Here is a 17,103-nt window from a genome sequence, read left to right on the forward strand (position 1 = left end):
TGTGATCCCACTCTTTCGGAATTTATTATTTTTGGGATTAGGAACAATACCAGCCGTAGCCCAGTCTCTGCACTGCAGAACAAAGGCCTGCTGATCGCTCACATCCTCTGCTGGCCGAGACGGCAAATGCCTCTCCATGCATGACCTCATTGAGTTTTTTTCTCTCTCAAAGGGGAGCTATTGTATCAGGGGAAAATATTGTGATGTTTCAGTTTTTACGAACGATTGAAGATGACAGTCTCCCCTTTGTTCCTCTGTCTGTGCTGGGTCACCCAGAAGTGAGGCCGGACACTAATGACAGTCATCATATAATCTTCAAGCCGGCCGTGATCGGTGATACTGCATCAGACTGTGGAGCCGCCAGTTCCCTCGTGGTCTTGCTTTTTGTGTGTGGGTTTAACTTGCCTCTGCTCGCTCATAATTCCTGAGATAATCACCCACATGCTCGTACTTGTTCAGTCAGTTTCAAAGCTCAGAGTAAATTTATTATCAAAGTACATGTACATCACCATATACAACCCCGAGATTCATTTTCTTGCAGGCAGACTCAATAAATCCAATGAACATAACAGAACCAATGAAAAACTGCAACTACCTGGGGATTCAAACAGAGTGCAAAATACAACTAACTGCGCAGGGACAAAAATAAATAATAATGATAAATAGATCAGCAAAAAAAAATCAAGAACATGAGATGAAGAGTCCTTGAAAGTGAGTCCGTAGGTTGTGGGAACAGTTCAGTGATGGGGTGAGTGAAGTTATCTCTTCCAGTTCAAGACTAATAACTGCTCCCGAACCTGGTGGTGTGGGTCCTGAGGCTCCTGTACCTCCTTCCTGATGGTTGAGGGGGTAATAACTGTTCCTGAACCTGGTGGTGTGGGTCCTGAGGCTCCTGTACTTCCTTCCTGATGGTTGAGGGGTAATAACTGTTCCTGAACCTAGTGGGGTGGGATCTGAGGCTCCTGTACCTCCTTCCTGATGGTTGAGGGGTAATAACTGTTCCTGAACCAGGTGGTGTGGGTCCTGAGGCTCCTGTACCTCCTTCCTGATGGTTGAGGGGTGATAACTGTTCCTGAACCTGGTGGTGTGGGTCCTGAGGCTCCTGTACCTCCTTCCTGATGGTTGAGGGGTAATAACTGTTCCTGAACCTGGTGGTGTGGTTCCTGAGGCTCCTGTACCTCCTTCCTGATGGTTGAGGGGTAATAACTGTTCCTGAACCTGGTGGTGTGGGTCCTGAGACTCCTGTACCTCCTTCCTGATGGTTGAGGGGTAATAACTGTTCCTGAACCTGGTGGTGTGGGTCCTGAGGCTCCTGTGCCTCTTTCTTGATGGCAGCAGTGAGAAGACAGCATGACCTGTGTTTTGTGCGTCCCTGTTCATGGATGCTGCTTTCCTGTGAGACTTTATGTTAAATGTAGAGTCATTGGACCTGTACTTTCTAAAGGAGCTTCTAAGTTTTCCTGCAGTAAGTGTTACACCACTTGAATCTGTCTACTTCATGTTGACGCGGGACGTTGTTTGAGTCTCCATTTTGAACATGAGATGGCCAGGACTTCTTTTCCTTTGTCTTTCTTCTTTGGGTGCTCTTTGCTCAGGAAACTCTCATTAAAGTGAGCGTAAACACCAGTTTTTGTCCCTCATTCTCAACGTCCAAACTTGCGGGTGGATGTCGCCAGATCCAGCAGTGTATCACACAGCCCAGGATGGTGTTTTAGTTTGTGGCCGTCCAGAGTGCTGTCATTTCTCAGCCCTGTGTTACCAGGTGACAGCAACTGGGTCACACTGGGTCCTGCTGCCCCACACCCCACCCCTCTGCCCACCAACCAACCCCTCCCTCTGATTTATTTTTATCTCTGACGGAATGAAGACACCCTTCAGATTTATAACCCATGCAACACACACACACACACACACACACACACACACACACACACACAAAATTACTGGAGGAATTCAGCAGGTCAGACATCAGTGGAAATTAATAAGCAGTCACCATTCTGGGCTGACACCCTTTTTCGGGATGGGAAAAGCAGGGTGACGAGGACAGAAGGTGCCTCCTTCTTCTCTTCCTCACTCTGGCCTCTTACCTCCTCAGCTGACTATCACCTTCCTTCGTCCCTTCACCCATGGTCCACCCTCCTCTCCAGCTTCCTTCCTCTCTAGCCCGTTACCTTTTCCACCTATCACCTCCCAGCTGCCTATTTCATTCCCCCTCTCCCACCCCACCTGGTCTCACCTATCACCTTCCAGGTTGCCCTCCTCCCCACCCCGCCACCCCCCAGATTCTCATTCCAATATCTTCCCCCTTTCTTTCCAATCCTGATGAAGGGTCTCGGCCCGAAGTGTCAACTGTTTATTCACTTCCATAGATTCTGCCTGACCTGCTGAGTTCCTCCAGCATTTTGTGTTGCTCTGGATTTCCAGCATCTGCAGAATCTCTGGTGTTTATTCACTGTGAACTGTGTGTGTTGTGGTGCCATTTCATTGGTCAGTGTGGTTTGTGATGCCATTTCATTGGGCAATGTGTGTTGTGGTGCCATTTCATTGGTCAGTGTGGTTTGTGATGCCTTTTCATTGGACAATGTGTGTTGTGGTGCCATTTCATTGGTCAGTGTGGTTTGTGATGCCTTTTCATTGGGCAATGTGTGTTGTGGTGCCATTTCATTGGTCAGTGTGGTTTGTGATGCCATTTCATTGGGCAATGTGTGTTGTGGTGCCATTTCATTGGTCAGTGTGGTTTGTGATGCCATTTCATTGGGCAATGTGTGTTGTGGTGCCATTTCATTGGTCAGCGTGATTTGTGATGCCTTTTCATTGGACATTGTGTGTTGTGGTGCCATTTCATTGGTCAGTGTGGTTTGTGATGCCTTTTCATTGGACATTGTGTGTTGTGGTGCCATTTCATTGGTCAGTGTGGTTTGTGATGCCTTTTCATTGGACAATGTGTGTTGTGGTGTCATTTTATTGGTCAGTGTGGGATGTGATACCACTTCATTGGCAGTTGGGGTGTATGGGGTGTCAGGGAGGGGTAGCACCTCTGGTGGGGGAACATGTCACGTCCTTTTCAGGGCGGTTAGCCCACCTTTGGTCCCCACCTGGCACTCAGCTCTCACCTGTGGCCTCCAGTAGCTGTTTGCATGTGACAGCGGCCACACCCCGAACAACGGCTCCGACAAGCTGGCTAAACCAGGGGAGGGTAGCCGACGGGTCTCAAACCCTCGGTGAGATAGGGAGTTGTCTATCCCAGCACGTGAAGATAGACTCCGGCGGATTGAGCAGACGAGACCAATGGAAGGTCCAACGGTCAAGAAGGCGGTCTCTGCAAGCGTCGTGGAACGTGTAGAGCAGGACAAGACACAGAAGACATCCTGGTCATCCACTGCACCTAGTCCCATCTCCAGCCGTCTAGACTCTGTCTTGCCACTGGATCCAGATGGGAATTGGGAAGAGAGAGTGAGGCTGACGTTGTGCAACTCTCCCTCACTTAAATCCAAATTACGCACTAGTCTCAACACCATCATAATGGTGTCGAGGTCCTCATCGACGTCAACGATGGATGAACACATTGGCAGTGTGGGTTGTGATGTCATTTCATTGGACAATTTTGGTTGTAATGCTGTTTCATTGGATAGTGTGGGTTGTGGTGCCATTTCATTGGACAGTGTGGGTTGTGGAGCCATTTCATTGGGCAGTGTGGGTTGTGATTCCACTTCATCGGACAGTGTGGGTAGTGATGCTATTTCATTGGTCAGTGTGGGTTGTGTTGCCATTTTATTGGACAGTGTAGGTTATGGTGCCATTTCATTGGACAGTCAGGGTTGTAGTGTCATTTCATTGGATAGTGTGGGTTGTGGTGCCAGTTCATTTTACTGTGTGGGTTGTGATGTCATTTAATTGGACAGTGTTGTAATGCCATTTTATTGGGCAATTTGGGTTGTGGTGCTATTTCATTGGACAGTGTGGGTTGTGGTGTCATTTAATTGGTCAGTGTGGGTTGTGGTTCCATTTCATCGGACTGTGTGGGTAGTTACGGCATTTCATTGGACAGTGCGTGTTGTGGTGCCATTTCGTTGGATAGTGTGGCTTGTGGTGCCATTTCATCAGACAAAGTGAGCATTGTGATGCCATTTCATCAGACAAAGTGTGGGCTGTGATGCCATTTCATTGGACAATGTAGGTTGTGGTGCCATTTCATTGGACAATGTGGGTTGTGATGCCATTTCATTGGACAATGTGGGTTGTGATGCCATTTCATTGGACAGTGTAGTTTGTGGTGCCATTTCATTGGACAATGTGGGTTGTGATGACATTTCATTGGACAATGTGGGTTGTGATGCCATTTCATCAGACAAAGTGAGCGTTGTGATGCCATTTCATCAGACAAAGTGAGCGTTGTGATGCCATTTCATTGGACAGTGTGGGTTGTGGTGCCATTTCATTGGACGGTGTGGGTCAACATGGTGTTGCACATCTCTTCATTCTTCCTCACCCACTGGGGGCAGTGGCAAACCAGAGGTTTGTGAACAGTGGGCAGTCCGTCGAATAGTCATCAGTTCTGATGCTGCATCTTATTCCAGAGTTTTACCAGAGCTGAACTTTCAGCGGTAAGGGTGGAGTGCCGGTTCTGTAGTTACGTGTTGGCAGGGCTGTTGATGGATGACTGAAGGAGTTGGGGTCTTGACATAAAACCATAAGACACAGGAGCAAAATTAACCCATTCAGCTCAAGTCCTCCAGGTTCGGGGGCTCATCTCGGGGTTAACAACCCTGACTGGTTAAATGAAACTGTTACAGAAACAGGAATGAAGAATCCTTCCACATCTGGGTGCGGCGGTATTCCTGAGTCACCGTCCAGGAGACTGGTGTGACTGACGGGAGTGAAAACCGAGAGGAAGCTTCTGGCATGATGAAGGGAACTCTGAGGGATGGAGGACCTTCATCGCTGCCCCACACACCAGCAGCGTAACATGCACGAACGAACACTGGGCTCGGAATCTTTGACGCTTTTCTCCCAGACCATAAATTTGTCTCTCCTGCTCACTTTGCCCCGTCGGGATGGAACACTTGTCAACATCTTGTCTTCGAAGTCTCAAGTTACGGTCTGGTACTCTTGAATGGGGTTAGCCAGAGATTTACATAAGGGCGTAAGTAACAGGAGCAGGAGTCGGCCATCTGGCCCGTCGAGCCTGGTTTGCCATTCAATAAGATCATGCACTCATCTCCACCCACCTGCCTTTTCCCCATAACCTTTACCTACGACGCAAAAATCTATCAAACCTTGTCTTAAATCTATTTACTGAGGTAGCTTCCACTGCTTCCCTGGGCAGAGAATTCCACAGATTCCCCAGTCTCTGGGAAAAGCAGTTCTTCCTCATCTCCATCCTAAATCTGCTACCCCAAATCTTGAGGCTGTGTCCCCTAGTTCTGGTCTCACCTACCAGTGGAAACAAATTTCCTGCCTCTATCTTATCTATCCCTTTCATAATTTTATATGTTTCTATAAGATCTCTCATTTTTCTGAACCATCCCAAAAGACTTAATCTCCCCTCATAGTCTAACCCCTTCATCTCTGGAATCAGCCTGGTGAACCTCCTCTGCACTGCCTCCAAAGCCAGTGTATCCTTCCTCAAGTAAGGAGACCAGAACTGCACACAGTACTCCAGGTGTGGCCTCACCAGTACCCTGTACAGTTGCAGCATAACCTCCCTGCTCTTGAATTCAATCCCTCTAGCAATGAAGGCCAACATCCCGTTTACCTTCTTGATAGCCTGCTGCACCTGCAAACCGACCCTTTGTGATTCATTCACAAGCACTCCCAAGTCCCTCTGCACAGCAGCATCCTGCAATCTTTTACCATTTGCATAATAATCTGATCTTCCATTTTCCCTTCCAAAGTAAATGCCCTCACATTTACCAACATTGTACTCTATCTGCCAGACCCTTGCCCACTCACTTAACCTATCTATATCTCTCTGCAGACTCGCTGTATCGTCTGCGCAATTTCCTTTTGCACTCAATTTGTTTGTGTAGCCCTCGGGTTCGGCCGAGTCAGACAGTCTCTGGCCCCACCAGACTTGCGAACTCTGAGGTGCAAAACCTGTTGCTTGTGTGGATGCTGCGTGATTGGTTCCCCCCGTTACAAATCAGTGCCGCGAAATAACAGACAGTACGCCATATGCAATTAAACGATTTAGCTCTTTAATTCCTAATTCGACTAAAGGGTTAGTATGGAAAAAACAAAAAGGGCCCACTTTAATGAAACAGTCTAACGTGCACAAGTTGGAGATCACGGTTTCCCCTTCGCTGGTCCTCCATCGATGGAGTGGACTCCTGGTCCCACTCCATCCTCTGTCTACAACCTCCCCTTCCTCGCGTCTTCTCTGTTCATCTCTCGCCGATCAAAAGACCCTAGATCACCTCATTCTCAGGCAAACAGCAAGGAAAAACACTCCCTCTATTGGACACCGCGCATTCCAAAGTCCCCCGTTATCTCCAGCCATAACCCAAACACTGCTGCTACAGACAGACCACTACTATGATTTGGTCGTGTTCTGTATTGAAATAGTTTTAGAAATCTATTTTCTCCACAATTTTTAAAGCTTTAAAAATTAATTTACAACCTAATAAATTGACAGGTTTTGTTCGGTATTATCCCTCAATATATTCATGATATTTCTATATCAGACCAACATGTAATTGCATTTGTCACATTATTGGCCAGAACGGCTATTTTATTGAAATGGAAAGATGCCTCTGCTTCCACTTTGATGCAATGGTTCTCTCAGGTGATGCTATGTCTCAGTTTGGAGAAAATCAGAAGTCGAACTTTTGATCCTCAATTTGACTTTGAGAAAAGGTCGGGTTCTTTTGCCTGCTACTATCATTCGATTTGAGTTAATTAAGATGGTTTCCTTCTGATCCTTGTTTAAATGGATTTGAGTTGGCGGATTGATGTTTTTCTTTTACGTAAGTTTGTACGGCGTATAGCTGCGGGGTCAGGCTCCCAATGCATTTTTTTTTCTGTTAGTAGGGTTTTTTTGGTTTTAGTTAGTAGGGGTTCTTTTCTCCTTCGTTCTTTTTTTTCAAAAATAGTTTTGACATTTTATTTTTTCTTCTTATTATTGATCTATTGTTTAGCTTTGTTAATCAGTTATTTGATAATTTAATTCTCATTGTACATATTGACATGTTGACTTGATTACTTCAATGTATTTTTTGTTGATCTTCAATAATAATTAACAAAAAGATTTAAAATGAGAAAGACCCCGACATTACTAGTGAAACCTTTCCCAGGGTGTTCCACTTCCAAAACGGCGGGAGGAGAGAGAGCAGTGCGCCGCACGTGCTCAGCCCTCCGGTGAAAAATGATATCGTATCTGTTAAATAGGGGCCGTGGACAATTCTGATTTGATGGAGAATAGACGTGAAAGCACAGAGGAACATCTGGAGAAATTTCTGAAACGCCCGTTCGCTGCTTTCGTTACCGCGCAATCATGAATTTTCCAGAGGGAAGGCCTCAAAATCCCCGGCCTTGCCTGCTGTTGGCAACCGAGATTGAGGTCGAATCGGTCGGACAGAGATGGCGCTCGGTACTCGGTGTCGGAGAGCTGATCGGAGGCTCGAAGTTTTCGGACAACTCGGAGTCGGACTGTGGCCGGGCATGGCAAGGGAGACTTTTTCTTCCTTCTCCTGTCTGCGTGAGATGTGGGACATTTTAGAGACTTTGAACTTCTTGCCGTGCTCATGGCCTGTTCTTCATCAAGTTATGGTATTGTTGCACTGTTGTAACTATATGTTATAATTATGTGGTTTTTGTTAGTTTTTCAGTCTTGGTCTGTCCTGTGTTTTGTGATATCACACCGGAGGAATATTGTATCATTTCTTAATGCATGCATTAATAGATGACAATAAAAGAGGACTGCGTGTCCTCATAATCTAATCTAAGGTCCCGGTCAGTAAAATCCAGCAGCACGTGGTGAACTTCAGGAAGAGGAAGTCGAGGGAGAGCACAGCAGTCCTCGTTGAAGGATCAGCAGTGGGAAGAGTGAGCAGTTTCATCACCATCTTCAGAGGATCCATCCTGGGACCAACGTATTGATGCCATTACGAAGAAGGTACATCAGCAGGTGCACTTCAGAACCAGAATCAGAATCAGGTTTATTATCACCGGCATGTGACCTGAAATTTGTTAACTTAGCAGCGGAAGTTCAATGCAATACATAACCTAGAAGAAGAAAAAAGTAAAAGTAAATAAATAAATAAATTACATTATTTGTATATTGAATAGATTAAAAATTGCAGGAAAAAAATAGAAATAATATGTATTTAAAAAGCGAGGTAGTGTTTGTGGGTTCAATCCCCATTTCGGAACTGGATTGCAGAGGGGAAGAAGCTGTTCCTGAATTGCTGAGTGTGTGCCTTCAGGCTCCTATACCTCCTACCTGATGGTAACAGTGAGAAAAGGGCATGCCCTGGGTGCTGGGGGTCCTTAATAATGGACGCTGCCTTTCTGAGACACCGCTCCCTGAAGATGTCCTGGATACTTTGTAGGCTAGTGCCCAAGATGGAGCTGACTAGATTTACAACCCTCTGCAGCTTCTTTCAGTCCTGTGCAGTAGCCCCTCCATACCAGACAGTGATGCAGCCTGTCAGAATGCTCTCCATGGTACATCTGTAGAAGCTTTTGAGTGTATTTGTTGACATACCAAATCTCCTAATGAAATATAGTCGTTGCCTTGCCTTCTTTATAACTGCATCGGTATGTTGGGACCAAGCTAGATCCCCGGAGAACTTGACACCCAGGAACTTGAAATCCTCGTGAGGAGTTTGAGGAGGATTAGCATGTCATCGATGAGCCTTGCCGATTTCTGCCGATGTCCCGCGGAACATTTTCTGACCGGTTGCCTCACAGCCTGACGTGGAGCCTCCAAGGCTTCCAATCGCAAGAGGCTTCAGAGGGCCGTAGACGAGCACGACCTTCCCCACCATTGAAGACATCTCAAAGAGGTCTTGCTGGAAGGAGGTGGCATCCATCACTGGGGACTCTCACTACTATGGCCATACCCTCCCCATGGGGAGGAGGTACAGGAATCTGAACACCCTCTGCTTCTTCCCCAACTTGCTATAAGATTTCTCAGTGCTCCATGGACCCACGAACACCATCTCAGTGTTCTTTGTATTTCTTTTGTAGTGGAGCAGTTCAGACCCAAGTGCAGCAGGACCTGGACAATACCCAGGCTTGGGCTGACCAGTGGCAAGTAACATCCGAGCCACACAGGTGCCTGGCAAAGACCATCTCCAACAAGAGAGGCTCTGACTGTCGTCCCTTGACAATTCAGTGGTTTCACCATCACTGAATACCCTACCATCAACATCCTGGGGGTTAACCGTTGACCGGAAGCCGAACTGCTCTAAACACAGTGGTGACCAGAGCAGGTCAAAGGCTAGGAATCCTGCGGCCTGTAACTCACCTCCCGACTCCCCAAAGCCCGTCCACCGTCTACAGGCTCAGGGTCAGGAGTGTAATGGAATACTCGCCACTCGCCTGGGTGAGTGCAGCTCCATCAACACTCGAGAAGCTCGACACCACCCAGTACAAGGCGCCCACTCCATTGGTACCCCTTCCACAAACATCCAATCCCCCCACCATCCACAGAGAGTGTGTACTATCCGCAAGATGCACTGTGACAACACAGCAAAGTTCCCAAGGCAGCACCTTCCATCCAGAAGGACGGGAACAGCAGATACCGGGGAACACCACCACTTGGAAATCTCCCCTCCAAGTCACTCACCATCCTGACTTGGAAACATTATCGCCGTTCCTCCATTGTCGCTGGGTCAGAATCATGGAATTCCCTCCCTGACAGCACTGTGGGGGTCCCCACACCTCAGGGACAGCAGCGGTTCAAGAAGGCAGCTCATCCCCACCTCCCCTCGGGACGGGCAATAAATGCCGGCTCAGCTGGCGACGCCCGCATCCCGTAAATATATTTTTTTAAACTTCGTAGTGAAATCCCGCTGGTTTCCTTGGCTGTGTAAATCCAGGGAAGACACGCCCCGGTCTCGCCAAACCCGTGAGATTGAAAGGGCTCTTCCAGCCCAAACCCTGGCGAGTGCGGCTGCTGTGTGATTCGCTACACGAAAACACGCTCCCTTCACAGGACGAATCTCATTCCAAAGCACTCGTTCATCTCCAGCCACAGCCCAGACACTGCTTCTGCAGGCAGACAATCGGGTTGGCGGTGAAACCTTTCCCGGGGTGCTAGGGTTGATATTTTTTTGTATCCTTTTACAGTGTCCGCAACAACAGTCGCGTTAATCGTGAGCGAGGTGCTCCTTTTAGCGCCTGAAATAAACCCCCATCAGGACAGAGTAAACCTCCAGAGCCGCTGTTACCGGGTGCTCGGGTCACGGGGGGCTTCGTGCAGACCCCAGACACCTCTACCGGGCGATGGTTACAAAGATGTCCAGCACTGTGTCCGAGTATTACGCGCACATCTAGAGAGCAAGGGCGCCTGAAACCTTTTGCAGAGGACTGCATTTGCCGACGCGGAGCGGAGAGCCAGTCCGTAAACCTGACGGGGGCAGAGGGTTTTGTGAATGGCGGGGGTCGAGTGCCGCGGGGGCAGACACCAGGCAGGGTCACTTGACTCCGAACGATTGATGACTTTCGCAGAGAGAGCGTGGAACGGGCTGCCGCCGACGGCGGTGGAAGCGGATACAATAGGGTCTTATAAGAGCCTCTTAGATAGGTACACGGAGCTTAGAAATATAGAGGGCTACGCAGTAAAGAAATTCTAGGCGGCTTCTACAATAGGTTAAATGGTCAGCACAACATTGTGGGCCGAAGGGCCTGTAATGTGCTGTAAATTTCTATGTGTTACGTTCATTACAGAATGTGCGTCTGATGCCCCCCTCTCCCTTCCCCTTTCCCCAATCATGATTCCCCTCTCCCTTCCCCTTTCCCCAATCATGATTCCCCCTCTCCCTTCCCCTTTCCCAACCATTATTCCCCTCTCCCTTCCCCTTTCCCAACCATGATTCCCCCTCTCCCTTCCCCTTTCCCCAATCATGATTCCCCTCTCCCTTCCCCTTTTCCCAACCATGATTCCCCTCTCCCTTCCCCTTTCCCAACCATGATTCCCCCTCTCCCTTCCCCTTTCCCAACCATTATTCCCCTCTCCCTTCCCCTTTCCCAACCATTATTCCCCTCTCCCTTCCCCTTTCCCAACCATTATTCCCCTCTCCCTTCCCCTTTTCCCAACCATGATTCCCCTCTCCCTTCCCCTTTCCCAACCATGATTCCCCTCTCCCTTCCCCTTTCCCAACCATGATTCCCCTCTCCCTTCCCCTTTCCCCAACCATGATTCTTTTCTCCCTTCCCCTTTTCCCAACCATGATTCCCCTCTCCCTTCCCCTTTACCCAACCATGATTCCCCTCTCCCTTCCCCTTTACCCAACCATGATTCCCCTCTCCCTTCCCCTTTCCCAACCATGATTCCCCCTCTCCCTTCCCCTTTTCCCAATCATGATTCCCCTCTCCCTTCCCCTTTACCCAACCATGATTCCCCTCTCCCTTCCCCTTTCCCCAATCATGATTCCCCTCTCCCTTCCCCTTTCCCAACCATGATTCCCCTCTCCCTTCCCCTTTCCCAACCATGATTCCCCCTCTCCCTTCCCCTTTCCCCAATCATGATTCCCCTCTCCCTTCCCCTTTCCCCAATCATGATTCCCCTCTCCCTTCCCCTTTACCCAACCATGATTCCCCTCTCCCTTCCCCTTTACCCAACCATGATTCCCCTCTCCCTTCCCCTTTCCCAACCATGATTCCCCCTCTCCCTTCCCCTTTTCCCAATCATGATTCCCCTCTCCCTTCCCCTTTACCCAACCATGATTCCCCTCTCCCTTCCCCTTTCCCCAATCATGATTCCCCTCTCCCTTCCCCTTTCCCCAACCATGATTCCCCTCTCCCTTCCCCTTTCCCAACCATTATTCCCCTCTCCCTTCCCCTTTCCCAACCATGATTCCCCTCTCCCTTCCCCTTTTCCCAACCATGATTCCCCTCTCCCTTCCCCTTTACCCAACCATGATTCACCCTCTCCCTTCCCCTTTTCCCAACCATGATTCCCCACTCCCTTCCCCTTTTCCCAACCGATTTTCCTCTCCCTTCCCCTTTCCCCAACCATGATTCCCCTCTCCCTTCCCATTTTCCCAACTATGATTCCCTTCTCCCTTCCCCCTTTCCCAACCATGATTCCCCCTCTCCCTTCCCTTTTCCCAACCATGATTCCCATCTTCCTTCCCCTTTTCCCAACCATGATTCCCCCTCTCCCTTCCCTTTTCCCAACCATGATTCCCATCTTCCTTCCCCTTTTCCCAACCATGATTCCTCTCTCCCTTCCCCTTTCCCAACCATGATTCCCCTCTCCCTTCCCCTTTCCCAACCATGATTCCCCTCTCCCTTCCCCTTTTCCCAACCATGATCCCCCTCTCCCTTCCCCTTTTCCCAACCATGATTCCCCTCTCCCTTCCCCTTTTCCCAACCATGATTCCCCTCTCCCTTCCCCTTTCCCCAATCATGATTCCCCTCTCCCTTCCTCTTTCCCCAACCATGATTCCCCTCTCCCTTCCCCTTTCCCAACCATTATTCCCCTCTCCCTTCCCCTTTCCCAACCATGATTCCCCTCTCCCTTCCCCTTTTCCCAACCATGATTCCCCTCTCCCTTCCCCTTTCCCAACCATTATTCCCCTCTCCCTTCCCCTTTACCCAACCATGATTCACCCTCTCCCTTCCCCTTTTCCCAACCATGATTCCCCACTCCCTTCCCCTTTTCCCAACCGATTTTCCTCTCCCTTCCCCTTTCCCCAACCATGATTCCCCTCTCCCTTCCCATTTTCCCAACTATGATTCCCTTCTCCCTTCCCCCTTTCCCAACCATGATTCCCCCTCTCCCTTCCCTTTTCCCAACCATGATTCCCATCTTCCTTCCCCTTTTCCCAACCATGATTCCCCCTCTCCCTTCCCTTTTCCCAACCATGATTCCCATCTTCCTTCCCCTTTTCCTAACCATGATTCCCCTCTCCCTTCCCCTTTCCCAACCATGATTCCCCTCTCCCTTCCCCTTTCCCAACCATGATTCCCCTCTCCCTTCCCCTTTCCCCAACCATGATTCCCCCTCTCCCTTCTCCTTTCCCAACCATGATTCCCCTCTCCCTTCCCCCTTTCCCAACCATGATTCCCCTCTCCCTTCCCTTTTTCCCAACCATGATTCCCCTCTCCCTTCCCCTTTCCCAACCATGATTCCCCTCTCCCTTCCCCTTTCCCCAACCATGATTCCCCTCTCCCTTCCCCTTTTCCCAACCATGATCCCCTCTCCCTTCCCCTTTTCCCAACCATGATTCTCCTCTCCCGTCCCCTTTTCCCAACCATGATTCCCCCTCTCCCTTCCCCTTTTACCAACCATGATTCCCCTCTCCCTTCCCCTTTTCCCAACCATGATTCCCCTCTCCCTTCTCCTTTCCCCAATCATGATTCCTCCTCCCTTCCTGTTTTCCCCAACCATGATTCCCCCTTTCCCTGACCCCCTTCCCAATCTCAGTCTGCAATAGAGACCCGTATCAGAATCAGGTTTATCATTGCTCACATATGTCGTGAAATTTGTGTTTTTTTTCTGTGTGGCAGCAGTACAGTGCAAAACATAAAATTACTACATTACAGTGCAAGAGGATTAGGCTCCCCAGTGAAATATATGTGCCTGAGCCTTTCGCAGAGTGCTGTATGCCAGCTTATCTCTTGTTAAATTGATACGTCTCAGTTGCAGTCAGACCGTCCAGAATCAGGGGTAAACCGACACTAACTGCACGTTGGGCAGGTTCCCATTGTTACTGAGATCCAGCCCAAATGTGGAACGGCGGACAGAATTTCCATTCCTCTGATGCCAGAAGTTTTGACCTCCCCCTAGGTAACGGAACAACAGCAGAGCAACACACACACACACACACACACACACACACACACACACATACACAAAATGCCGGAGGAACTCGGCAGGCCAGGCAGCATCTTTGAAAAAAAAAAGTAGACAGTTGGCATTTCAGGCCGAGACCCTTCTTCAGGACTGGGAAGGAAGGGGGGAGACTCCAGAACAAAAAAGTGGGGGGAGGAAGGAATCTGATAGGAGAGGAAGGTGGACCGTGGGAGAAAGAGAAGGAGGAGGGACACCAGGGGGAGGTGATGGGTGGGAAAGATAACGAGCTGGAGAGGAAGGAATCTGACAGGAGAGGAGAGTGGACCGTGGGAGAGAGGGAAGGAGGAGGGACACCAGGGGGAGGTGATGGGTGGGAAAGGTAAAGGGTTGGAGAGGAAGGAATCTGACAGGAGAGGAGAGTGGACCGTGGGAGAGAGGGAAGGAGGAGGGACACCAGGGGGAGGTGATGGGTGGGAAAGGTAAAGGGCTGGAGAGGAAGGAATCTGAGCGGAGAGGAGATTGGACCGTGGGAGAAAGGGAAGGAGGAGGGACACCAGGGGGAGGTGATGGGTGGGAAAGGTAAAGGGCTGGAGAGGAAGGAATCTGACAGGAGAGGAGAGTGGACCGTGGGAGAAAGGGAAGGAGGAGGGACACCAGGGGGAGGTGATGGGTGGGAAAGGTAAAGGGCTGGAGAGGGAGGAATCTGATCGGAGAGGAGAGTGGACCGTGGGAGAGAGGGAAGGAGGAGGGACACCAGGGGGAGGTGATGGGTGGGAAAGGTAAAGGGCTGGAGAGGAAGGAATCTGATGGGAGAGGAGAGTGGACGGTGGGAGAAAGGGAAGGAGGAGGGACACCAGGGGGAGGTGGTGGGTGGGAAAGGTAAAGGGCTGGAGAGGAAGGAATCTGATCAGAGAGGAGAGTGGACCGTGGGAGAAAGGGAAGGAGGAAGGACACCAGGGGGAGGTGATGGGTGGGAAAGGTAAAGGGCTGGAGAGGAAGGAATCTGATAGGACAGGAGAGTGGACCGTGGGAGAAAGGGAAGGAGGAGGGACACCAGGGGGAGGTGATGGGTGGGAAACGTAAAGGGCTGGAGAGGAAGGAATCTGATCGGAGAGGAGAGTGGACAGTGGGAGAAAGGGAAGGAGGAGGGACACCAGGGGGAGGTGATGGGTGGGAGAGGAAAAGGGCTGGAGAGGAAGGAATCTGATCGGAGAGGAGAGTGGACCGTGGGAGAAAAGGAAGGAGGAGGGACACCAGGGGGAGGTGGTGGGTGGGAAAGGTAAAGGGCTGGAGAGGAAGGAATCTGATCAGAGAGGAGAGTGGACCGTGGGAGAAAGGGAAGGAGGAGGGACACCAGGGGGAGGTGATGGGTGGGAAAGGTAAAGGGCTGGAGAGGAAGGAATCTGATAGGACAGGAGAGTGGACCGTGGGAGAAAGGGAAGGAGGAGGGACACCAGGGGGAGGTGATGGTTGGGAAAGATAAAGGGCTGGAGAGGAAGGAATCTGATTGGAGAGGAGAGTGGACCATGGGAGAAAGGGAAGGAGGAGGGACACCAGGGGGAGGTGATGGTTGGGAAAGATAAAGGGCTGGAGAGGAAGGAATCTGATTGGAGAGGAGAGTGGACCATGAGAGAAAGGGAAGGAGGAGGGACACCAGGGGGAGGTGATGGGTGGGAAAGGTAAAGGGCTGGAGAGGAAGGAATCTGATCGGAGAGGAGAGTGGACGGTGGGAGAGAGGGAAGGAGGAGGGACACCGGGGGGAGGGTGATAGGCAGGTGAGGAGAAGAACTAGTAGGTTAGATTGTGGAAATGAAGAAGAGGAAAGGGGGTGAGAATAAAATAACAGAAGTTAGAAAAATGGATATTCATGCCGTCAGGTTGGGGGTTACCCAGACGGAATATGAGGTGTTGCTCTCCACCCTGAGAGTGGCCTCACCTTAGCTAACAAGGAGGCCGCAGTCCAACATGTTGGAAGGGAGACAGGAATGGGGATAGGGATTGAAGTGGTTGGCCACCGGGAACTCCTGCTTTCTGTGGATAGAGTGGGGGTCCTGCACAGGATGGAAAGAAGCTGCAGAAGGTTGTAAATCTAGTCAGCTCCATCTTGGGCACTAGCCTACAAAGTATCCAGGACATCTTCAGGGAGCGGTGTCTCAGAAAGGCAGCGTCCATTATTAAGGACTCCCACCACCCAGGTCATGCCCTTTTCTCACTGTTACCATCAGGTAGGAGATACAGAAGCCCGAAGACACACACTCAGTGATTCAGGAACAGCTTCTTCCCCTCAGCCATCTGATTCCTAAACGGACGTTGAACTTCAATTTTATATTAATTCTGTTTTGGCGCTATCTTAATCAATTTAATATAATATACGAGGGGTGATTGAGAAGTTCGTGGCCTGCGGTAGAAGGAGTCAATTTTAGAAAACCTAACACACTTATTTTTTCCTGCATTTACACACTTAGCCCAGCGGTCATGGAGCATACGGATCCTTTCTTTGTAGAAGTCAGCGTCTTGGACCTCCAGTAAGTGGTCCACAGCAGGGTGATTAGTAAGTTCATGGCCTAAGGTAGAAGGAGATGAATTATTAACTTCAAACTTTCTGCATTATCACTCAAAGAGTTGATCTGCACGTGCGTGTAACGAGAGCGTCCTGGACCTCCAGGTGGTCCACAGCAGGGGTGACTGATAAGTTCGTGGCCTTATGTAGAAGGAGATGAGTTATACAGCCCTCGTTACATCCTGATGCATTTCAACTCTTTGAGTGGTTGTTCAGAAAGTTTGAAGTTAATAACTCGTCTCCTTCTACCTTAGGCCACGAACTTATCAATCACCCCTGCTGCCGACCACCGACTGAAGGTCCAAGACGCCGACTTCTACAAAGAAGGGATCCGTGTGCTCCACGACCACTGGGCTAAGTGTGTACATGCAGGAAAAATAAATGTGCTAGGTTTTCTAAAATTGACTGCTTCTGCCTTGGGCCATGAACTTATCAATCACTTTATCAATACTTTATGCAATTCATTTACTGATTTTTTTTCTATATTGTCGTGTATTTCCGCTAGGTTAACAAATTTCACAACATATGCCGGTGATAGTAAACCTGATTCGGATTTAACAGTGGAAGGCGAACCGGG

Source organism: Mobula birostris, chromosome 20 (assembly GCF_030028105.1).
Source record: "Mobula birostris isolate sMobBir1 chromosome 20, sMobBir1.hap1, whole genome shotgun sequence".
In the NCBI taxonomy this organism is placed as follows: Eukaryota; Metazoa; Chordata; class Chondrichthyes; order Myliobatiformes; family Myliobatidae; genus Mobula; species Mobula birostris.